The sequence below is a fragment of the Paramormyrops kingsleyae genome, chromosome 22, assembly GCF_048594095.1.
Source record: "Paramormyrops kingsleyae isolate MSU_618 chromosome 22, PKINGS_0.4, whole genome shotgun sequence".
NCBI lineage: Eukaryota > Metazoa > Chordata > Actinopteri > Osteoglossiformes > Mormyridae > Paramormyrops > Paramormyrops kingsleyae.
Genome location: NC_132818.1, coordinates 1,350,682 through 1,375,436, shown reverse-complemented (window position 1 = coordinate 1,375,436; position 24,755 = coordinate 1,350,682). Strand labels below are relative to the sequence as shown.

At 40.6% G+C, this 24,755-nt stretch overlaps 1 protein-coding gene and 1 long non-coding RNA gene across 4 annotated transcripts in view; both read right to left on the bottom strand.

Annotated features, from left to right (window-relative positions):
• Nucleotides 1–24,755, bottom strand: part of LOC111834025 (protein sidekick-1-like) — a 369,045-nt gene that overhangs the window by 298,266 nt on the left and 46,024 nt on the right. The window lies entirely within an intron of this gene.
• Nucleotides 13,946–15,988, bottom strand: LOC111853274 (uncharacterized). The gene is made up of 5 exons (XR_002840421.2): nt 15,943–15,988; nt 15,599–15,691; nt 15,217–15,302; nt 14,661–14,711; nt 13,946–14,336 (listed from the first exon to the last, which is right to left on the bottom strand). It is a non-coding gene; the product is annotated as an uncharacterized lncRNA (long non-coding RNA).

The window sequence follows — 24,755 nt, the reverse complement described above, 5'->3', positions numbered from 1 at the left end:
TATCAGTATAGATATATAGCATGATTTTTCCCCCATTGAGATCTGATGTGTTTTCAAAGCGTTCCTTTAATTTTTTTGAGCAGTGTATGTAACAGCATTCTGCAAAAAAGTCACTTAATTTTGTGAAAACGCTGGTATTACTAATAAGGACACATTTTGAAAAAGACTAAGATGTTAAGATTATTATGGCATTACTTTAAGAAATCATTTTATTCGAACCCATTATGTAGGCAGAGCTGAAGAACAGGGCTGCTCTGTCTATTCCTGCAGTGAATAAGTCAACAGAAACATGTATAATGGTAAAGCCCTTGATATACTTTGACAGACAGGATACCTAAAAATAGACGTGTAGGATAGGGCACTAAAATGAATATTCAGCAGCTTTGCATTTTGAAAATGCCTTTGCAGTTTTCAAAAGATAGACACCCCTGAATCACAGGGAAATGTCAAAATCGGTTAATGAAAAGGGCTCATCACAATGGCTCCTTCACAAAAGGCCTCAAACAATCGCAGCTGCTGAACCAAGACAAGCACTGAGAGCTTTTAAACAACCTGAGAGTTATTTTTAAAAATAAAGATAAAAAATCAGAATGTTCCTCTGACTGATCACAGGCACAATTTTCCTGCAAAAGAGAAGTCAGCACATGATCAGCATCTGTTACAATGATCGTAATCACAGACCCCTCAGTCTGAGGCCGAACCAGCTAGTAATCTGAAGCATGTCGGTGAGTCTGCATCATGCCACAATATCTAAAGGGAATGTGAAGGCTGACAAAAGCCAAAACACCTTTAGCCCCTCTAAGGCATATGTAACTACAGGGTTCTTGCAGGTTTCAGTAAGTTAAATTTAAGACCATTATGAGTAAAATTTAAGACCAACACGATGCATGTCGGTGTTTGTTACAGAGCACCCAATGTAGCTGCTGAGGAAAGCAGATTGTTATACAGTGATATTAGGATTATGAGCAATAAAAATGATGTGGTAGTTATGGGTGATTTTAATCTACCGGGGATACAGTGGGACATTGTTGCTGGCTCTTCTGAAAATGAACTTGAGATGGTGGAATTAGTACAGGATTGTTTTTTTACTCAGTTTGTTAACACCCCTACCAGGGGAGATGCCATTCTTGATCTTGTTTTGTCTAATAACCAGGACAGGATTGGTAAATTAGATGTTTTAGAACCACTTGACAGTAGCGATCATAACATGGTTAAATTTGAGGTTAAGTTTAGTGCCCGAAGAGCAAAGTCCAAATCAAAAATATATAATGTTAGGAAGGCTAACTTCAATTGTATGAGATTAAAACTAGAAACCGTGAACTGGATGGAGTTAAATAACAAAACTGTTGAAGAGGCATGGGAATTTTTTAAAAGCACATTATTGCAAGTACAAGAGGACTTCATACCTGTTTCTAGCAAGAATAAATCTAGGAAATTGCAACCTAGGTGGTTTAATAGGGACATAAAGTATAAAGTAAGGAGGAAAAGGGCTTTGTTCCAGAGATGGAAAATAACTGATGATGACATAATAAAGCAAGAGTATCTAAATCTACAGGCTGAATTAAAAAATGACATTAGACGAGCTAAAAGGAATGTCGAAAGGAAGATCGCATTGGAGGCTAAGGATGACGTTAAAAGTTTCTTCCAGTATTTTAACTCTAAAAGAGCTCTAAAAGCTGAAATTACTAATCTGCAGGATAGTAAGGGTCTTATAATTGAAAACGACATTGACATAGTAAATGAGTTCAATGATAGTTTTGCACGGGTATTCACTGTCGAGGACACTAGTAACTTACCAGTTCTTATTACTAATTCAACATCGTCTATAACTAATATATATATAACTGAAGCTGATGTTTTGCAAAGCCTAGCTAAGCTCAAAATAAATAAATCACAGGGCCCTGATGGCATCTTACCTATAGTGTTAAAAGAGATGAGGGATATTATTTGCCGACCCTTAACATTACTGTTTCAAAAATCCTTATCTGAAGGTGTGGTACCTTCTGATTGGAAGCATGCCAACATAACGCCCATTTTCAAAAAAGGGGATAGAAGTAATTTGTCAAACTATAGGCCAATCAGTCTAACTTGTATAACTGGTAAAGTTATGGAGGCTATAATCAAAGAGAAAATGGTAGATTACCTGGACTCAAATAACATTTTGAGGGATAGCCAGCATGGATTTAGGAGAGGTAGATCCTGTTTAACAAATCTGTTGGAGTTTTTTGAGGAAGCTACTCAGGAAGTTGATGATAAGAAGGCCTATGATGTCATCTATTTAGATTTCCAAAAGGCTTTTGATGTTGTTCCCCACAAGAGGCTCTCACTTAAACTCAAAGCGACAGGTATTTTAGGAACTGTAGCGACTTGGATTGATAACTGGTTAACGGATAGGAAGCAGCGAGTAGTTATAAGAGGCTCGATGTCACAGTGGGCCTGCGTTCATAGTGGGGTACCGCAGGGTTCAATTTTAGGACCACTTTTGTTCCTAATTTACATAAATGATATAGACACCAATATATACAGTAAACTGGTGAAATTTGCAGATGACACCAAGGTGGGTGGTGTAGCAGATACTGAACTAGCGGCTCAGCAGCTACAGCGGGATCTTAATTTAATTAGTGACTGGGCTGACACCTGGCAGATGAAATTTAACATAGACAAATGTAAGGTACTCCATGTAGGGAGCAGAAATATAAAGTACAGGTATTTTATGGGACCTACTGAAATAAAGGTAGCTGATTATGAGAAAGACCTTGGTGTGTATGTTGATGCTTCCATGTCTCATTCTCGCCAGTGTGGGGAAGCAATAAAAAAGGCCAATAGGATGTTGGGGTACATCTCCAGGTGTGTGGAGTTTAAGTCAAGGGAGGTAATGCTAAGATTATACAATTCCTTGGTGAGACCTCACCTAGAATATTGTGTACAGGTTTGGTCACCATATCTTAAAAAGGACATAGCGGCCTTAGAAAAGGTGCAGCGTAGGGCCACAAGAATGATTCCTGGTCTTAGAGGAATGTCATACGAGGAAAGGTTATTTGAGCTAAATCTGTTCAGCCTCAAGCAAAGGAGACTGAGGGGGGACATGATCCAGGTCTATAAGATTCTAACAGGTTTGGATGCTGTTCAACCGAATAGTTACTTCAGCATTAGTTCAAATACAAGAACTCGTGGCCATAGGTGGAAATTAGCGGGAGAACATTTCAAACTGGATTTAAGGAAGCACTTCTTTACACAGCGTGTAGTCAGAGTATGGAATAGTCTTCCTGATAACGTAGTGCAAGCTGAATCCTTGGGTTCCTTTAAATCAGAGCTAGATAAGATTTTAACAACTCTGAGCTATTAGTTAAGTTCTCCCCAAGCGAGCTCGATGGGCCGAATGGCCTCCTCTCGTTTGTATAGTTCTTATGTTCTTATGTTCTTATGTTCTTATGTTCATTCAGGGTTCGAAATTAACACCCGCCAACCCGCCAAATGCGGGTTAAAAATCATTGTGGCGGGTATTGATAAAAACTTACCAGCCAGTTTGGCCGGTGATGCATGAACCAGTCATGCAAATCATGTCAGAGACGATCTGGGTCGTTGGTCCCCTCCGTCCTACATTTCACATGAACACTACACTACGGGTGACGTTTTAGATACCTTTGGCAGCAGCGCGCAGATACTGTACGCTTCGGTTTGCGGGTCCAATCAACGACGAGAGCGCGAAAATACAAACAAGAAATAGGAAATATCGGATGAGCAAAGAGGACTGAGCTGGACAGCGAAATAAGCTAAAATCAAAATGCTGCGGTGGTTAAGACAGACGTCAGGATCAGGAAGAGGTGAGAAGAGGAAGGAGGCAGAAGATGAAAATGTTGACAGAGCGTGCGAAACAAAGAGAAGGAAGTTTAATTGTAAATGGCAGACAGGTCGTCATTGGCTAGTGTTTGATAGTAAAAATGCGGTCATGTTTTGTCAGATTTGCCGTGAGTACACGAAAGAAAAAAATAAAACTAACAGTTTCGTGGTGGGGATGTATAGTTAAGTTTATAACAGTTTATAACTGTATAGTTTGTTGTGTGTATTGCACTTTCTGTGCGTTTTTCATGCACTGTTAATAAAATGATCAAATTATCATTCAGTGGCATTCATAATCTCTTATTTTCACCACATAAAAATTTGTCTAATGGAAATTCTGATTGGCTGGTAACTTCAGAAAGTTACCAGCCACTTTGGCTGGTGATCAAAAAAGTTAATTTCGAATCCTGGATGCATTACTAGAAACATTCGAATGATACCAGAAATTCTCATATTTTATGTCACTCATATCCTTAGTCCAACATCCATATGTGTTTACAAAGTGCGTTTTAATAAGTTCACATGTGTTTAAAGCATGTGGGAGTGGTATTTTAAGGCTTAAACTATAAAAAAAAGTTTATGTATATGGTCTTTCTTTCGAAAATCCGCGATATAGAAAGACCATATAAATAAACTTTTTTGAAATATACATATATAAGGGTACGATCACGTGTATGCTACATATATATAATACCGATTTGTCACATTATTAATTATTATTATTATCACTGATGTTATAATTTTTGTTGTTTGATGAGTGTTATGTTTCTTATGGTTGTTTGTATTCTGTATTCCCCTATACTTAATTTTTTTCCATCCCACCTACATTATTAGTGTTATTGTTTCTGTATACCTTTTTTTTTTTCTCCCCCTCTCCCCATGGTGATTGATGTCTGTTATTGTTACGCTTGTTGCTTCTGTATCCCCCCGTTTTTCTTTTTTTTTTCTTTTTCCCTTTTTCCACAGGACGAGTTAGTTTGGAGCGGCCACACTCTTTGCTCTTGAATGTAATGTAAAATAAAGTTGTCCTCCGAAGAGGGGGGGTGGTGGTGGGCAATAAAAAAATAAATAATAATAAAAAAAAAACTTTTTTAGTTTAAGCCTTAAAATATATAGTGATCCCCCGCCTATCGCAGAAGTTACGCTCCAGACCCATCAGCGATAATGAAAACAACTGGAAACAGCTGATAAACACGGGGAATCCACACTGGGTTAACGAGAGGGCGTGACACACGGGAGGAGCGGACGAGCGGGGCAGGACATACTGCACTTTTAATAAGATTTTTTAGATTTTCTAAGCAATTTTTATTCAAATAAGTTTTTTTTCATCTATTTTGCTTTTTTGTCTTGGTTTAACTTTTTAAAATCTTGTTTTTATAAAGCACATTAAATAACCCCTGTGTATTATAATTAAAACGTGCCTTGCCTTACCATAAGGAGACCGAGAAACGTTCTCCCCAAGACCACACGAACAACTAAAAACTATATGCTGGAAACTAAGACATTCACAAGGTAACTCCATGAAAAGCTCTGTAAAAGTAGAAATGTGTTTATTTTATGATAAGATAATGTGAGCCAACTGGCTAGTAGTTGCTGTTTATCTGAAAAAATTCACTCCAGTCGTCAGAGAAAAAAGTTACTAACGCACTACATCAGAACATTTACATTGCAATAATGTATGGCATGAGATAAACTTATAACTATATCATTCAGTAGTACAAATAATAAAACAATTCACATTGGCCTCAAAAACTAAGTTAGCGCTTGATTCCCCTGCACTTCCTGTTGTGGCTGAGCGTGCACGTGACGTCAGTGGCTGAAAGTGCACGTTCTGCAGCCAGACCCTTCTCAAACTGTTTGCCTAGCTGCAGTGATCACGCAATGGGATTTGTAGTTTTATTACCACGCAGACTCCGGTGCAGACAAGAAAACACAACCAACGGATTAGTTTTACAGCGTTTTACTATTTTATTTTCTGCGGACAACGCTTTTTGGGAATGAACGGAGGTAAGAATTTTAAGACTTGGGTAAATTAAATTTAAGACCTACTGTAGGGTGAAAATCTGGGCATTTTTAAAAAATTTTAAGGCCTTAAATTTAACTTTCTGAATTTTAGACTTTTTAAGACCCCGCGGGAACCCTGTAACTAGCCTCCTTTAACAAACCTGAGGTCAATTCTGAAGTAAAGTCATCTTGAATTGTCATAGTATAGCTTAATGGCTTCCAGTCCACAATACTTGTCAGTATCTCAAGTCTGAAATGATTTAACAGTAGCCACATATAAAGTATGTGACTGTATTTTGTAGTTAATAATCAGATTAGTGTTTTATTCATTCACAAAGACCCTGAAGTACTCCCAAATGCTGAATGGACATGAATGCTAAATGAAAGTGTCACAGTTTTACAAGACTACACCTTTTCCCCAAATTGCTTATACTTGAGCAAACCAAACATGTATTACTATGAAGTCTGGGTCATGCTTATATTATTCTGTGAGTAAGACAGGGTATAACCTCAACCATCAACGGGGAGCACGATCACATGGACAAACACTCAATGACCGGAGTATCCGGAGCCACTGGAACAAGCTGTCTGTGAACTGTGTGAGGAAGTACCAAGAGAAAACTAACACACAGGCGATGCATGTTCCAGACTGACCGGTGGCATTGGTCAGCCTGGCGATCCCAGAGCAGTGAGGCAGAATTGCTACTCACTAACCCCCCCCCCCATGAACTTATAAACAACTATAACCGACTAAGAATTTAAAATGTACTGCCTCCGAGACGTATGCAAATACCACCAGATTACAACTTTCATTGTTCTTATACGCAGGGGTATACAGTAAATGAGCAGACATGCACGACTGCTCTCGCTAAAGGAAACAACATGAGGCAGCAGAAAAGCGCCACTGCAGCTGAAAGCAGCCAGAAAGCATCAGCGCGTCCCTCACCGGTAGAGAACCTGCCACCATCTGTGCCTCCATCCAGTAACACTAAACAGTAACATAAATCCATTATGCTATTTCTAGCATCTAAGCATTACTCGTTTTCACCAGTCTATTACATGTCTAATGCCCATTGTCTCTTTATTAGTTTATTTGTATAATATTAGTTGTTCTAAACTGGATGTAGGCGAATAAGTCAGCAATCCAGTGTACAGTGCACATGGGCAATAAAACATTTCATATCTTATATCAATCATCTAAGTAATTAAAATATTGCATTTAAGGTCATGATGACTGCAAGTCATCACGGGAAACCTGAGCACTCAAAGAGACACATGCACACAAAAGAGAGGTTCGAAGCACAGGTCACCCGGGCCAAATGCCTGGGCTGCAGGAGGAAACGGGAGCATCCAGAGGAAACCCACAGGAACATGGAGAGAACATGCAGATTCCACAAACTCAGGGCACGGTAGCACATTCCAGCCTGCGGGAAACAAGTCTGCCCACTAGGCTCCTGACACTCTTCCAAAAAGCACAGCACGTTGCTTCAAAAGCACAATCTCTGGGATGCCAAATGTGGTTTGGACTTCCAACTATCAGGTGACCGTGGTGTGTGATTGTAAAGGAGCTGAAACGCTTAAAAACATACGCGGATAAGGGAGATATGCTAGACGCGGAAATTAGCAGCAACAGCCTGACTAACACACAGTGAGAAGGTTTCAGCCACGTGTTTGCAGCATGGAGATCTTTCAAGGCGTGGACCCAGTCCAAAGAAGGAGTTTGCTGGAAGCACGTTATTGGGACAACTGGACCTCCCTCAGAGGCTGCTTGGGTGGTGGCTGCTAACATCCAGCTACCATCTACCATGCTTCCCATTATCTACAGCATTCCCACTGTCCCTCGTCTGTTGCTTACCAGCTCTACACCAAGTAATAGCCACAATCAGGAAAACTGCTCAGGGAGATCATTATATAGGAGATACCGTTTATAAGGAAGGCACCCTGTGGCTCAGGAAACTATGCAACACAATCCTGCCCCATTTCTGCTTTGGCCAATCAAATCATTTTTTATATGAGCTACTTGGGGACACATGATAGGTTCAATTTAATGAGCCATAGGGAGGGGAGTTACAACATCCCTATGAGACGTATTTAAAGATAATCATGAGTAGCAATTATGTCTTATAAATACTATTATACATATTATAAATAATTATGTAAATACTACTTAAATATGCATGGTACATCCAAAACGTTCCCAAAGAACAGCACTATAGATGGCTTTGTATTGACATGGTAAAACATGGAAAATCATCTTTTGTATTTCCTGTTTCATCCTATAAACCCCCTTTGAAAAAGAGATAAGTCCATTGGGAATATCGGGAAGCGAACAAAATCACAGAATTATCCTTAGAGAGCTGTTGACTTTACATAGTCGACAGAGCCAAAGTTAACAGAGAGGCTGCAAACCCTCATCATCTGAAAACGTTAATGACATAAAATGCATTTCTGTTCTGCTGCATTCATTCACCTGACAGTCCTGAATGGCTGACTGTATCCTGCCACAACTGCATGCAATCGTGTGCAAAACCCAGCTTAGAGCACAATGTTTTACATGAGCACAAAGGCGTAGATACCATGGGAGCATATCAGTATTTTAATTTACGCTCCATTAAAATATTTTGCATTTATCATGGAGTTAAAAAAAAACAAGCATGGGAAGCAAATATAAAAACTTCAACAAGAATTATATTTTTAAATTCAGGGACAAACTGTTGATATATTGCATCAATATTCTGACTTTTTTGTGAATGCTTCATTATAAACATGGGCACAGACTTCTCAGTGCGGCAGCCGCGTTTAGTCTGAAAATGAATTGACATCAATATTTTAAATCGACGCATCTTTTTTACTTACGGTAATTGAAATTACCATTATGTGTCTAAAACGTTTCAATTCATTATGACAAATATTTTCCTTTAATAACACTAGGTAATTATGGTAGTACAACAACAAAACAAAAAGGTGGTGTTACACTGTGCCAAGTTCAGTGGCATACTACATGGGCACCAGGGCTATGCACAAGCGCCTGAAGAGAAAACACACAAGCGTTACTCAGAAGTAGCAAAACTAAGCAAATAAGCAAAATTAGGGCTGTGCGATATGACGATATATATCGGATGACTTAAACGTATGTCGTTTGATATTATCGTTTATTTTTTTGATGTCACAAAATACATTGTTCACAGCAAGTTTTTCATCATTTGGATGACTGCAATGTTACCCGCCATCACATGTGATGTGGCACTTCTTTGGGAGTTTTTATTGGACTTTATTATTTATAACCCACAGAAACCAATCCACAAATATGTACCATGATCCATATATTTTTTTAAATACTTCTGCGTTCCCTCGCAATACTTTCATGTTCCATCGCAATCCTTGTGCAATCCAACTGCACTTGCCCAGTTGCTATTTGCCTCAACATTACCTAAGGGTTAAGCATGGGGACATTTGCATCACCACAAACTAAAACTGAAACGAAAACGGACACTAAATAAAAGAAAATAATTTGTGAAGGGAAATAAAAATGAAAACTACACTTACAAGAAAAAAAAACACGTTGTAGGACTTTAATCAGCAAAAAGCAGCACCACACCACAAATAATTTTCCATTGTTTATCCACAATATTTCCGCTTTTAAAAGATGTGGTTGCTGAGCTGTCCCTTTCTTGACTTCAGTGCGTATCGCCATAATTTACCAAAGCAGTCACATGTGGCGTGCTCCGCTAACCGAATTTAATACACACAATGATACACCAAATTTATACAGATTACTGACTTTTGGGCGTCAGAATACGTATATCCCCTTACGAGAATTAACTATGGTTTTACTATGATTAAATAACCATGGTTTACAGTGGTTTGCCATTTTTCATGGTTTCTATGGTTCTATCATGGTTTCGCTGGTCATAAACCATGGTTTTTGTTTTACCATGGTCTTTACCATGGTTGTTGCTTTACCATGGTCTTTGTTTTACCATGGTCTTTCCAAACCATGGTAGTACTATGGGTAGTACCAAAGTACCATGAGGTACCATACTGTAGTAAAACTATGGTTACTGCATAAAAACCATAGGAAACCATAGTGAATTTTCATAAGGATCTTAATATTTTAGGCATGTTACTAATCTGCTTATCCAATTGTGGGCGAAAATAATTTCCGTATAGTGCCAAAAAGCCGGTGTCCCTTATCTAAAGCCCTGCCATAACATAGAGATGTTTGTTGTCAAATAAAATTAACTTACTGTAAATGGTCTATTTGATTTTCTGGAGGAAGATATATTGTTTATATTAAATCGACCAATCAGTAAAATAGTCGACAGATTAATCCATAGAAAAATAGTACTTAGTGGCAGCCCTGCTTCTCAGGCTTCTCAAAATTATAAAAGTTTGTAGGAAAGTAACAAAAAACATTTCAAATAATGACAGTGATTTTCTGTTGGAACACAGAGAAAATTCTACCAATGCAGATCATCCATAAACACACCTTCAACTTGTTCACATTAACATAATAACAAATCACTCAAGATATTTTAAAAGAACTTTAAGATTTAAAAATTATTTTGTTAAATTCAACTCCTGGCAGGACAAAAGCTACTTCACGTTATACTGATAATGTGTGTTTCCAAGCAGAACCATTTCACAGTAGGAGTTCCATGAGAACTTTTCAGAATTTGCGAATCCAAGCAAGACAAAGTGGTTATTGACATTTTCAGAGGTCATAACATGAAAGAGCAGTTTCTTTTATTTAATGTCTTAGGAGGAGTCATGAGAGCTGAATTTCTCAATGGATGTGACAGCTCAGTGTATGAGTGGTGTTTAAAAAGGAGGGAAAGCCATACAAGGAATCATAACAAACGGAGAATTCTGAGAGTCTTTTTACCTTCCAATAAAATTCCCAAAAGTTTCAAGATTTGTGGCTTAACTGCAAAGAGGTCACAATTTTAATTGCTGGCTGAGCAGAGCAAACTGCCAAATGAAAAGAGGTTTTCTCACAACAAGAAACAATAAAACAGAAAAACAGCATTACGTCACAAAAACAGGAACTGTAGAAAAAATTATTCTGCAGAAACTGCAAGAGAATTATATATCCATGCAGATTTACACATCACAACAGGTCAAGTGACCCTGATTACTTGCTTCACCTGTCATAGCAACCCTGCGACATCTGAGGTTTAATTGATTCTGTAACGACCTACATACTGTACCTTACTAATTATTATTTATCTTCAGATTGATGCATTTATAAGCATATAATCTAATGCTATGCTTTAATCCTCTAGTGTATATCTGTTAGCTAATTGCTCTCTTTCTATAAGATTTGGCCTTCAAAAAGATTGTTAGAACAAGAAACAATGAAAGTCATTTTATGAAAGCCGGTATAATTGTTTTGGATTAAAGACGAAAAGCACGAATGATGTGAAGATTTAATCTCGGAACGGAGTTATGCAGCAGCTATGGGTGACCTTTAAAATGTTCCAGGGTATGGAAATTAACACATCATTTAATCTAACATTAGCTTAATGCAATTAAAGAGAAAGTGGGGGTGACACATCATCAAACCTGACATTCTTCATTTTTCTCCATCTTATGGAGAATCACAGGACGAGGCAGAAGTTTCAGAAATCCAACCCTTTGTCATGACCATCTCTAAGTGGATCCCTATCAAGACAGTGCTGTGCAGCACAATTACACTGCATGGCACAAAGAGTCAGGATGTTCTGGCAGTGCGGCTCGACGTATCTGAAATCCTGGATGCTACTTCTGCTACGCTGCACGAAACTGCTGGCATGGCATCCACAAACATATGGTGAGCGCACGCCAATCCGGCCACCCGCAGAGGCCCGCATCTGGATCCAGTCCAAGACCCACTTTGAAGAGACCATACTCCAGCAGGTTCTACAGTTTATGTTTCAGAACTTTATAAATCAGTAGTGATTCTAATCACCATGCCACTATCGATGTGGATTTAACTACATGAGCCCCATCAGTTCAAATCACACAGCCAAAAAGTTACTACTACTGTGCATTTTCTCACATGATCATGAACACACCAAATCCTGCCAAAGAAATGTGTGTTAACATCTCTTCATTTATCCTTGGTGCACGCACAGTGTTCAAGAAACAACATTCCGTTGCTCCCTGGTTGTTAGGAATGATCACTGAATTGCTATTTTTAATATAACAACATTTAATAGCTGCTTGGTAGAATAGAATGAGAACACCACAACTGAGATGTTGTTACTGAAAATATATCTCGACTTAGCACGAAAGAGTGACCATTCTCAATAGGATTAGACAGGGAATAAACAGAAAAAGTAACTTTTTCCATCAGGAACACCCTATTGAGTTTTGTAGCCTCAAGTTAAATATGTGATCATATTTATATCATATGAAGCAATGAGAATGGAGCAAGAAGAAATAAGATAAAGAGTAATTAGGATATGTTATACTGTACTGTGCATCACAGCAGGGCAGAAAATCCACACGATTACATCCCCCCCCCCCCCCCCAATGAGATTTCAGAGGTAGCAAAAAATAGCAGAGAGGAACAGAGAGGAAAAACATTTTCAGAGGGGACCCGAAGGGATGCAGAGGCTGACTATGAATAGTTCACAGTCTTCTGTCTGTGCTGAGAAACTAGCAGCAAATGTGGTGAAATAAAAATAGCTAATATTTAACAAAATATGGGTCAGTCTCGTGTATGTTTGTATTGTATTGGATTCCTGTTGTGATTTGATATGTTAGTTTCTAAAAGTGCCTCGCTGTTTTCGGAAACTAACTCCCCCGATCGGTAGCTCGTAATCACCTGGAGTGTCTGTCCTTCTTTTCTTAAACGAGGAACACGTCATTGCAAAGAGGTTAATCAAACAGAACCAAACCATTACATACCCAACCAAGGTTTTATGGTCCATATTCATGACCATTGGGATTTGAATTTAGAGTATTCATATCCATGTGAATCTAACTGTGACCTTGAACCCCCAAGGGTTTTTTTGTGCTGTATCAAACTATACAGTTTTGCTTCCTCTGCTCCATTGTCCCATGGCTTTCATTCACTATCCATTTACAATATTGTTAGCCTAAACTGTTCTATGTCAGTAAGCGCCTCTGTTGTTCGATTCTTTCTTAAGTGCTTTAGGGCTAGAACATTAGGAAGGGTGTCATATAAAGTGAATTGAAATTGACCCTCAAAAAAAGAGACAAATCAGCTGACAAGCTGCCAGATTACCATTCATTTCTACATTTTACTGCAATGGTTAGATATATGTTTCATGTAGCTTCAGTCTCTATAAAAGTTTTTTCCATTCTAAATTCATGGCAAGCCCAGTTGGTTCTAGCTGATGCTGGCAGCCTAGTCCATCCATTTTCATAGGCCTTTCATCACAAAGCACCTTGGCTCCGTCTGCTGTCGGCTGTCGCCTCATCTTTGGCCCGTTTTGAACAACACTCGTCTGAGCGAGTGGCCTTGGCTCTGCTGATGTCTGGGTGGGCTCTGACAAGCAGATCCTCTGATGTCAAGGGTGTCTGGAAAGCCCTTGAAAGACGATGTGGAAAAAATCCCGATCCTTATCGTATGGAGGGAATTATATTACATGTTTTCACAGCTCCTTGCCACTATCTCCTTACATATTCTGCTCACCTTTTTTAGCAGGCATTCAGACCACAAAGTGCCTCATATTATTGCAGCTAGCTAAAGTTACTGACACAATACTGCTTGAGAAATTCTGTAAAAAAAAAAAAACACACAACCCAAGCCGATACAATTCCTTAATAGCTGACAACTCTGTAAATATGGCTGCAAATGCATGAATTTTGGTACTTTTATTAGATTTTTATGGAAGGTGACATTTTCATTACTCAGAAAAATCTTTTGTTGAATAAAAAGCACCATGTAGCACCAAGATGACCTACCAAAGTAACAGCATTGTTTGCAAATGTTAGCGCCCACAGAAATGAGCACTTTTAAAACATGAACGACAGGGCACTTTATGATCAGGGAACTACTGCACTTAACTTAGACTGGCTGCTAAAACCCTTAGCTTTGGTGGCCTGGAAGGATTAGGATTAGGATCTACCAGGCAGCAAGTGTATAAGCAATCACTGAAAATTAGTTGCCATGCATGTTAAATAACACATCCGTTGCAAACAGACTTACATTATAGGGGTCATGAAGCTCACACTAGCCATCAAAGGGTTTAGCTTGTGAGTCCTTTTATCTATTGTAAAGGCTTAGAGATTACAAACCACAATAGCTAATCACAGTCCTCCTGAGCCTTCAACAATTTTTCCAACAAAAGCTAATTTCATGAACTGAATACAAGTTCCCAAGATCCCCGAGGGTCCCTGAAGGAAGTTCTACACAATATTAGATTTCATCCTCTGCACTTTCCTGTACATCCTCTGTTCTTTCCAGGATAGGCTCTCTGCAGTGGCTTTTCCTCCACTGAGGTTCCTTCGACTTCTGTCAACCGCATCATGTTTAAGTCCTAGAGCCAAAATGGATGCCTTTACAGTCTGTTCACATTTCAGCACTGTTCTGTTCTGATGCAAACATCAGGCTTGGCACTAGGCTGGCTTGATTTAGGGGTGGGGGTGGGGGGGCATTCACTGACTTTGGTTGGGCACCACTGCACACATTTATTTATTTTATAGATTTTAAAATATAGAGATTATATGGCCAATCATAAGTGAAATATGAGAAACAGAAATTTCTAAGAAACTTCTTGCCATGTGCCATACTGAATCTTTCTCCCTGGTATGAAGGCCGTCAAAATGAGAGCCGATGTCAACTGTGCCTCAACACAACTCACCCTGCATCCCTCTGATGTTGCTGCAACCAATCTCAGCCATGCCATGAGGACCTGAAGCGGTAACACAGGAAATGTCCGAATAAACAAGGCGAGCCATGTACCTGTCCTGTCAGGAAAATGCGAGCTAATCCAAGAAGCCCCCCAATGTGACACATTTAAGATAATCTTACAACTACTATCATTGCGGGCAGTGGTGGCTTGATGGTTAAGGAAGCGCACTTGTAATTGAAAGATTGCAGGTTTGAATCCCCGACGAGCAAGGCACCACTGAGGTACCCTGAGCAAGGTACTGCTCCCCGGGCACTGAATTAGCTACCCCCTGCTATGTCACGAAAGTCACATATGGGTTAAATGCAGAGGACACATTTCATTGTGGTGTGTTGACAATGACCACTGATCTCTAAATTTACTACATTTTCACCACAAGTGGACCACTGTGGGGCTAAAGAGGTGAAAAGGCCCAGTTAGCCATGATTTTAGCACAGAGGTGGAAAGACAATCTGAAGGACACGGTGTTCAGAGGACAGGCGGCTACAGAAGATCAGGAGTCTCTCACCAGTGTTCTCTTACACACAAGACTGCCGGCTCTTCTCTCTGACAGTGTCAAGCGCCTTTTTCCTCACTCATCCCCCATGAAAATGTCTACAAAGAAGCAAGTGGGATTATCTCCGGTAGCCTCTCACTACTCCATGGTGCCCAGGATGCCATGGAGCTCTGTGATTACACACCTACCCCCCTGCAGAACGCAACAGATTTCTCTCCGTTCCGCTGGTGTTACTTCCGACTAGCTGTGCTTGTTTGAACTAAGATTCAAAGACCTTTCAAAGGCTGTTGAATTGACTAAAATACCCAGCTACTGTCTCTTTTGTATGGAGAAATACAAATGCCTGGATGTGCTCTTTCTTCGCCAAAGCATTCCCGCAGGATGATCAACGCACAAACTCAGTCTTTCATTCCTCCATGTTTTTTTTTCCCCAGCGATATTTTCTCTCCAGTTAGACAAGCTCACTGCATATGTTCCCTTTTGATCCCTACAAAACAGAAAAAGGCATTTTATTTTGTTCTCAAGTTGCTGGAAACAAATACTTTTTTATATTGGCATGGCATTCGCTTGAGTAACGTTTATACAAAAAACACTCAGCTCTGTCATGTTACTGTCACTTCTGATTGGAGACAAACAATGACAAAGAAAGCATCAAATTGGCTGACAAATAAGTAATAAATAATAGGCAACCAGAAACCATCAGACAGCCTGTTGTCAGGCTCCTGCCAATTCGCTCACCCAGGCCATTAGAACCCCTGAGAGTCGGGGTGAGCATTTGACCCCTGAGTAATGCTGAAGACCTCGATCCAAGGAGAAAAACAAGATTTACCAACCCAGGTATGTATTTTTTATTCAATTAGCATTTTGCAAAATTAACTCAAAAGAGAGTTTAGCATTATGGTGGAGTGGCAAGCTCAGGGTTTAGGATACATTGGGGTGATAAACAGGCCCCCTGACTTTGGAAAGAAACACAGCTGTGCATTGATGAGAGCAATCTCAAAATGAAAGCGTCACCCTCTGATTTGCTGCCAAACTCCCTGGAGAAATGAAGATGGGTGGAGACTGCAGAAGCCAGAGAATAGTTCTCTGGTACCATTGACTAGGACCTCCATCGTTGTCCAAAGTATCTGCTGTCTTTGCTCCCCAGGCACACTGCAGGGCACAATGAATATGAGAGACGGGCAAGACAAGAAAAACACTGCCCTGAATGCACATTGCAGTCCTGTGTCTGGAGCACACAATGGTGAGCACTCACTGCAAAACATTCACTTTGGCACATCTGATTAAAGGAGCCCAGGGAAGCTTTCCACCAATCATTTCACAAAAAATTCTAATATTTTGCCTTCAGAGGTATGAAGGTCTTCTGCCCCTTGTAGGGGATGAATTTTCACACAATGAACACTGAACACAAAATCAGGGAATGAACATAAGCTTAGCATCCATGTCACCATTAATTTCACAAAAAATTCAAATATTTTGTCTTCAGGGGTATGAAGGTCTTCTGCCCCTTGTAGGGGATGAATTTTCACACAATGAACATTGAACACAAAATCAGGGAATGAACCAGAGCATGTGAGCGGAGTGGAGCGGTGAGAATTTCCGCTCCTCGCTCACGAGGCTGTCGGCTCCGCCCGCTCCTCCGCTCGAATTCGCACTACGCCGCTCCGCTCAAAACCGCTCCTCGCTCCACTAAAATTTCCTCCCACTCCAGTCAAATCGCTCCACACTCGCTCCAATTTAAAAGAGGGACAAATAAATAAAGAAATATGAGCAACGGCAACATTGCCACTCAGAAAATATTTATTTTTAAGCAACATATAGGCAACAATGGACAGGTTTGGCAATGGCATTCCACACAAAAATAGGCTTAAAAATAAAGGAATCGGTGGGCTTAATAGCCTAAAGAATATAAAGGGTAAGCTTCTACGTTTTAAATTCCTCAATTTTTTTCTGTTGATGCTGCTGCGTCTCTCTATAAAATAAAATTTCACTGACAGCGTTACGTGAAATTAAAAAAAATCCTATTAGACCTACTTTGAATGACACAACGAATTTATTAGACTACAAATATTTACTTTATAGGCTTTTATACTTTAATTTACTTTATAGACTTGATATATTACAACCATATAAAACTTACTCACGTTTTGCTCCGGCTTCCGCCTGTTCGCGTAGCACACTCATGTTTCTGAGAAAAGTGATTCCAAAGTGAATCTTTACTCACTGAAACAGTTTCACCACATTGTTGTTCTTCCTCTACATTATTGTCCTCTATACGTCTGATAAGAATAGTACATTTGTATGATTTATCAGTTTCCTTTGTGAAATACTTTGCGAATTCCATCTCGGCCAATCTGTGTAACAGTCTTGATAATTGTACAGATGAATTCTGGGTAGATTTGAGCACGCCTCAGAATCATAGTGTGAGCGGTATCGGAGCGAAATTGGAGCGAGACGGAGCGACCGCTCCAGCCTTAATTAGAAAACCGCTCTGCGCTCTGACCAAATTACGCCCGCTCCGCTCCTCACTCACGCTCCGCTCCACTCCACTCACATGCTCTGGAATGAACATAAGCTTAGCATCCATGTCACCTGAGAAAAATGCTAACACTAAATTGAGAGCTACTGTTTTGAAGTTGGCTGTAAAAGATAAGTTGTTACCCAGAAGTGACATGCTAGTGAATGAGAGTTAATTAGGTTCCCTCCTGTGTTTCCCATTGATTTAACTGGTCTGTGAGCCAAATCATGTGTACTGGAGACTGTTAGGAAGAAGCTTCATTATGCTCCTTGCTAATTCATTTTGCCTACTATTAGCTATTAGCATGCAGAAGGTCTGTAATCACAGTGCACAAGGAGACAGGTGACAACAGAGCTTGAGAAGCTCTGGGTACTTGGGTAAGGGCAGGCAATTCCCAATTATAACATCAACTAACAAGAACCTTAATAAATGTGGTTTTCACTGGGTAAGTGGGCCCCAGTTCAATCGCTTTCAAACTAATCTCAACAAATCTCATTCTCTTTGAATGTATATGTCTTTTCTTAATTATCTGCTGGATACTTGTATTACACCTTACTTCATACTAAAATGACCAATTACATTCACTGTTGGTTGGACAAGTGTCTTGCACTGAAAAGAACAGATGTAACCATAACTGCACTTCAAAAGGAAACAATGCGACCTAAAATTTCTCTCTACTATACCAGGATAATCGACAACCAAGTGCTTCAACTCCCACACAGACTTTAAAAAGGCCTCTTTCCTGTGCCTTTTTGAAGTTCCCACCGAGTTCATGGAGAGCATAATCAATGTGCCCGCCAGAAACATTTTCGCATGGAACTATTTGCCCAGTAATGAGGCTCTGCAGTGGACAAGCACAACCAGTTCTGACAAAATGAACAAAATGTATTTAGTGCAAAACGTTTCTTTATACAATATATGGAAAAGGTTTTATCCTATCACAACAGATGGGCCTCCCACAAATCTGGGAAGATGGACGATTGTATGGACAGATGGACAAATGCCAGCAGAGCAACTGACCCTTGGTTACACCTATTACAAAACATATGAAAAGACACATGAATGAAGTGCTTTAGTACTGAAATGACAATGTTAAAGCTTCATTATACCAATGCCGTCTGGCATCCAAATGCCAATACAGCCGCCATTCCCAAAGAGCATGTCTATAACTAGTGATTAACATAAACCAAAAACAATACATATAATATACTGTGAAATTATCCTAGCTCCTTCTGTTAAATATGAGCAAGATGGAGCAAGAGTGCTGTGATCAAGGCACAAAGCTGTCAAAGAGGGAGAAGCCAGGAAGACCAGGATGGTGACAGCCAATCATTCCATTCTAGTCTTCTTAAAAACTTTGGTGCCTTTGAGAAAAATAGATTAATTTCACATGACAGCTGCACAAAACTAAATCTCTGAGCAGGTAATTGGAGGCTTTTAAAAGATCAATCAACTCAGGAAATCGGTCGGCTCCAAAGCTTACGTTTCTTTCCTGCCAAACGCCATCTTCGATTCAACCTAGGCTGTAACTGCACAATTTGTGTGTCAGCCTCAAAAATGTTTCCAGGGGGCCACAACATTTCATCTTGGCGTTTGGTCATTCCTATTAGCATTTGATCTTGATCAAAAACCCCTTGTTTGACCCACTGTCAACGTGCCGCTGTTGAATGGGCAAGGTGGCCAAACAGTTGGTGAGAAATGCCATTGGGGGGACTGATCAAAGCAATGGGGGGGGGGGGGGGGTTACCTCTCTTCACACCATTGATGATGTAAGGAATAATTGACGACGGGCCGTTGAATTATTAGAAAAATAATGCACACCCGAGGTGGTAATGCGGCCACGACGCGAAGCGGAGTGTGCATTATTTTTCTAATAATTCAACGGTCCGGAGTCAATTATTCCGCTTATACTACGGTTGCCACACCTCAAGACATCGATCAGATGATATATTTCAAGGGATTCGTCCGGTTTTTCTACTTAAATCGCTATTGTGAGTAGGATTATTTCTTCCGCATCTCATCCAACGACTCTTTTGCTAGTTCCAAAACGTCATTAGCTGTTGTTTTTTTGGTGTTTTCTTCGTGTTTTTCTCCCTCGAGTATGTCTAGCTGTTCTTCGCTGATCGTTTTATGTCTTTTGTTGTTGCTGGCTGCCTTTGATGTCCGCTTCCGTTTATGTTGTTTTTCATCTGGACTGTCTAATACTGCTGCAGCCCAGTTGTTGAAAGTTTCATATTCACCGTAAATATTAAAATTTACTTTCGGAAAATCGTCTGTCATGTTGTTGTTTTTGTTAGTCCTGTGTGCTGTATAGGTACTGTATGCTAATTTCCATTATTAAAGTTATCTATGCGAAGTGATATGGAACTGTAATACGGTCAAGAGAGCTGCCTGGAACTACGTTCGCCGTGCGTTTCCCTGAAAATAATTGCACACCTCAGAACGTTCGTCAGCCAATCAGATTCAAGCATTCAACGGTCCCGTAGTATAAGTGACGGTAATTGATGGGAAAATACATTAGCTCTTTGATGACTGAGTTTTATGAACTTCTCAAACAAACTCTCAGCTGACCAAAGGGCCTATCCAAGTGTAGGTTTTTGTGGGGATCACCAGGGAAACACCTGAAGGCAGTCTGAAGGACTCAAACTGTCCATTTATTGACTCTTGACAAACTATTTACAGAACATTCTTGGTCGAAACAGAAATAGAGACATCAATCATCAAGATAGTTCCCTGCCCCTGTACTCTCTACAAGGTCTCTTGACAGAACTGCCTGAAAAAAGCATTCACCAATCCACTTTACCGTGAGTGCTGAACTATTTGACAGCGCAGGGATACCTCAAAATCATGACGTTGACTGAAAAATTACTTCTTAACATTTCTCATTAAGATTAATCTTTCATACAACACTCAATAAGCAAACTCAAAGTTCACTTAGCCCAGGGACGGATTATGGGTTGTGTGGGCCCCTGAGCAAAACGTTCGCGAGGCCCCTCAAAAAAAAACCAAAAAAAAAAAAACGCCAGTATTGTCTGGGATGGCTAGTTGCTACGTCATCATGCCACTTGTGGGTCCAAACTAGTGCGGCGTACCGTGTTGTAAAAGCAGAATGATGTTGACAAAACTATCTTTTGCCGCTTTTTACCTCGGAAAAAGTGAAAAGAAGGTGGCTTAAGTTGATATAGTAAGTTGGATCTCAAATTATAATCAGTACAGCCTAATGCCATTACCTCACGTTAATGTTAGCACCAGGTTACCCATCTCTGTTTATAGAGACAGGTAGCAACGTAGCACAACCAGAGGTGGGTAAACCGTGTTTACTTGTGTTTAGCCTCCACTACAGCCCTGGGAGTGATTACACTGGTTAAACTCTTACACTGCTACACTGGTCTGGGGGCCACTCAGCGGGCAGGTTAACCGCCTCCATCCCACCAAGCTACCGCTCCCTAGTCAGAGGGCCTTCTGTAAGGCTGTTAACATGCCCCCCTCCCCTCCCCCCAGAAGCCAGGGGCCCCATGGTAGGGGCCCTTGTAATCAGATGGCCCTCTAAAGGTACACTACACCCTCCTCCCTAGGGCCTCCTAGTAGGGCCCTCATAATCAGAGGGCCCTCTAAAAGCCCCCATCCTCCCTAGGACCCCCTGGTAGCCAGAAGCCAGGACCATAATAGGAGGGCCTAAGAGGGCCTTCTAAAAGTAGGCTCCCATGCACCCATTTCCCTTTAAAGTTCCTATAGCAGGGCCGGGGGCCCCCTGAAAGGACCGACCCCCCCCCACCACCACCACCACCACCACCAGCACCACCAGCACCACCACCACAACCACCACAATTCAAGGGCCCTTGGCAGCCAAACGCCCTCCCTCCATGTTTCCATCAGAGGCCCTATAGGGTCAGGGGCCCTTGTAGGCAGAGGATCAAAGAATGTAGGCCCTCTAAAATAGACAAACGAAAATACATTGTTGATAAGCTTTGCAAATTGTTTTGGGCTAGGGGCCCCATGGGGCCCCTGCACCCCAAGGGCCCCTGGGCAGCGGCCCCGCTGGCCCAGTCCGTAATCCGTCCCTGACTTAGCCAGTCATTGGCTATCGAGAAGTTCCATTGCATTGGCCTACATACCTGCTTTTATGTTTCCTTCCAAAATGTCGATAGAAATTGGATGTTGTGTCAGCCACTACAATTATTAATGCTTTACAATATTTGCATTCCATAGTCTGCTTCTTTTTACTGGACGTCTTGCACAGAAACTCCTCATGGACCTAGCAAACGTGATGAGGATGTGAGTTAATCCCGAGGATGCATGCGCAATTTTCAAAAAAACTCTGGGAAGATTTTCTGAGTCGCAAGTGTTTGAGTCATATCTATCACATCCTGCTTAATAGGGAGATTCCAGGATAAGCAGACCTTATGTCTGTATCAGCAGAAGTTCCGTCCTGCTGGAGACTATCTGCACATATTCCCAATTCTGGAAGACGTCCATTCAGAGATCAAATTTCTACCGTCCTGCTTAACATCCTAGAAGCTTGGTTTTGCACTAGTTTTTATTTCCGCTTGTCTTGTCTTTGATACCTTTAATGAGTATGGCCAGCACTGCTAGGCTTTATGTGAAGCAGGGTTGCCAACGGGTGATTTTACTAACAAGACAGTCTGTTTTTACTGACATTATTTATTTATTTAGTGGTTTACGGACAGGGTAAATTTAATACAGGCTGCCCGTAAATTTACAAATGGTTGCCAACCCTGATGTGAAGGCTTTGTCTGCGATTGATTAAAAGGGGCCCGATCAGTATTATACCTTAATATTGATTATTCTGTAATCACTTTAAGTTTAATTAACAATTGTGATTATAGAAAGCTAACGAGTACCTTCTGCACGTTCACATGCATGAGTGTGAGGAAATGGCAGGAGTTTTGTGTCAATCAAACTGGTTTAATCCAATGGAAATCAATAACTCGACTGCCAGGAAGTGGTTTAACCAGTCAGTCACTGACAGCAAGTGACAATCCCTTCCATTGTACATCCAGAGCTTCATTTATCCAGTAATTACTGATCACATGTTACAAGCCTTTTGTTTGATCTATCAATTTTGAAAGGACGTTCCTTCTCAATTACTTCTATGACTATGACCTCAATTATATCTGAAATTTTAAGCTGAAGGAGGGCATGGTAGCAATGGTGCCTCACACTTCCAGGGAGGCACTTCTAAATCCCGGCCACGTTCTCAGTGTGTGGGGTTTGTATGTTCCCTGCATGTCTGTGAGGTTCCATCAGGTACTCCACATTCCTTCTATTTTCTAAAGTAGGCTTGGACAGTATCTGTTTTTTCACACCGCCACACCTTCTAGACAGTTCTTTCCAGTTTACAGTATATTAAGGTAATATTTAAAATATATATATATATATACAGTACATATATGTAAATCATGTAGGCTACTGTAAGCTCTGGAATCAGGGCTCATCAGTGTGGAAGTTGAGCGATAGGGAAATGAGGACATAACTCTTTGTTGAAGAGTTAAAAAGATCACCTCGTTTATCCACACCACTGTCACTGGCCCGATCTGCGGCCCCTTGCATACTGGGGTTCATGTGTGCATTAGTGTCTGTATAATGCACATAGTGAGTACTACAGTGTTCCCTTCAATTGACTGACAGTCTGTCTAGGCTCACAATATGGGATAAAAAGTTTTGGATGTTTAGTTGAAGAGGTGGAACCAGCACCTGTCAAGTACCCAAGCTGGATGAAGGCCGTTTGTTCCCCCTATACTGAGAAACTCACTGAGCTCCCTGCCTTTGGCCACATAAAACCAAAGGTTCACTGCACGACTGCTTCGCTATGGGCACAGCACAGGTGTAGCTGGGCTGCCTTTCCTGTCACCTTTAATTGGCACCGCAGAGAGTGAACTTGTAGAAAGAGAAGAAATACATTAGGGCTGCTGCGATTAGTCAACATAGTCGATTATGTTGATGCTGAAAATCCGTCATCAATATTTTAAATAAATTTTTATTATTTGCGTAAAAATTACCATGATGATTTCAAAAACGCTATAATTCATTGGAATAAATGTTTTCCTTTAATATCAGTATGTAATTATGGGAGTACTGTAGTTCGAATTATCACAAAAGAAAAAGGTGGTTTTATACCGTGCAACGTGCGATGGCATACCAGGCTATGCACGCTAGCGCTATGCATGAGTACCGCAACAGGCGCTATTCTAGATTACCAAACCACAATGTTGTCTATTCATGTTTATTAAATTAGAATCACCCTTGAATACGTGTTTGTGGAAATGTTTAGGATAAAATATGGGATTATTCTACGTTGATTGACGGTGCCAGTGTGTGCATTGGACTTGCTTGGAACAGTGTTGTTATCGTAAACTAAAACTGAAATTAAAACGGACACTAAATAAAAGAAAATAATTTGTGAGCTGAAATAAAAATGAAACTTTAATCGGCAAAACTACTGCCAAACAACTAACATATTTTTACTTTGTTTAACCACAGTATCTTCTCCTTTAAAAGATGTTGTGGCTTCTAGGGGTGCAACGATACCGTGGCCTGTACTACGAAGCGGGGTTACTGGCTTATCGGGGTAACTTGTCAGATTTAAGGTACCACAGTTTAAGTGGACTTTCTCACTTACATTTTGCCCAGACTACCTTAAATCCAGCAAGTTACCCCGATAAGCCAGTAACCCCGCTTCGTAGTACAGGCCACAGGTATCCCACGGTACGGTACGTACCTCGGTATTTGGGCCACGGTTTCGGTTCGGTTTAAACACAACACTACTGTCACGCCCCGCTCCGTCCGCTCCTAGTGTGTGCCACGCCCCCTCATTATCCACGTGTGCTTCCCCGATTGTGCCCAGCTGTTTCTTGTTTCTTTTGCCTTGTCTTGTGTATATTAGTCCGCGTCTCCCCATGTATGCCAGATCCAGCATTGTATTGTCGTGTATTGTCCGTTAGATGTCCCTACCTGTCTGTCAGTCAAGGATTAAAGACCCTGATTACCCGTGATTTTGGCTCTCGCCTGCTTC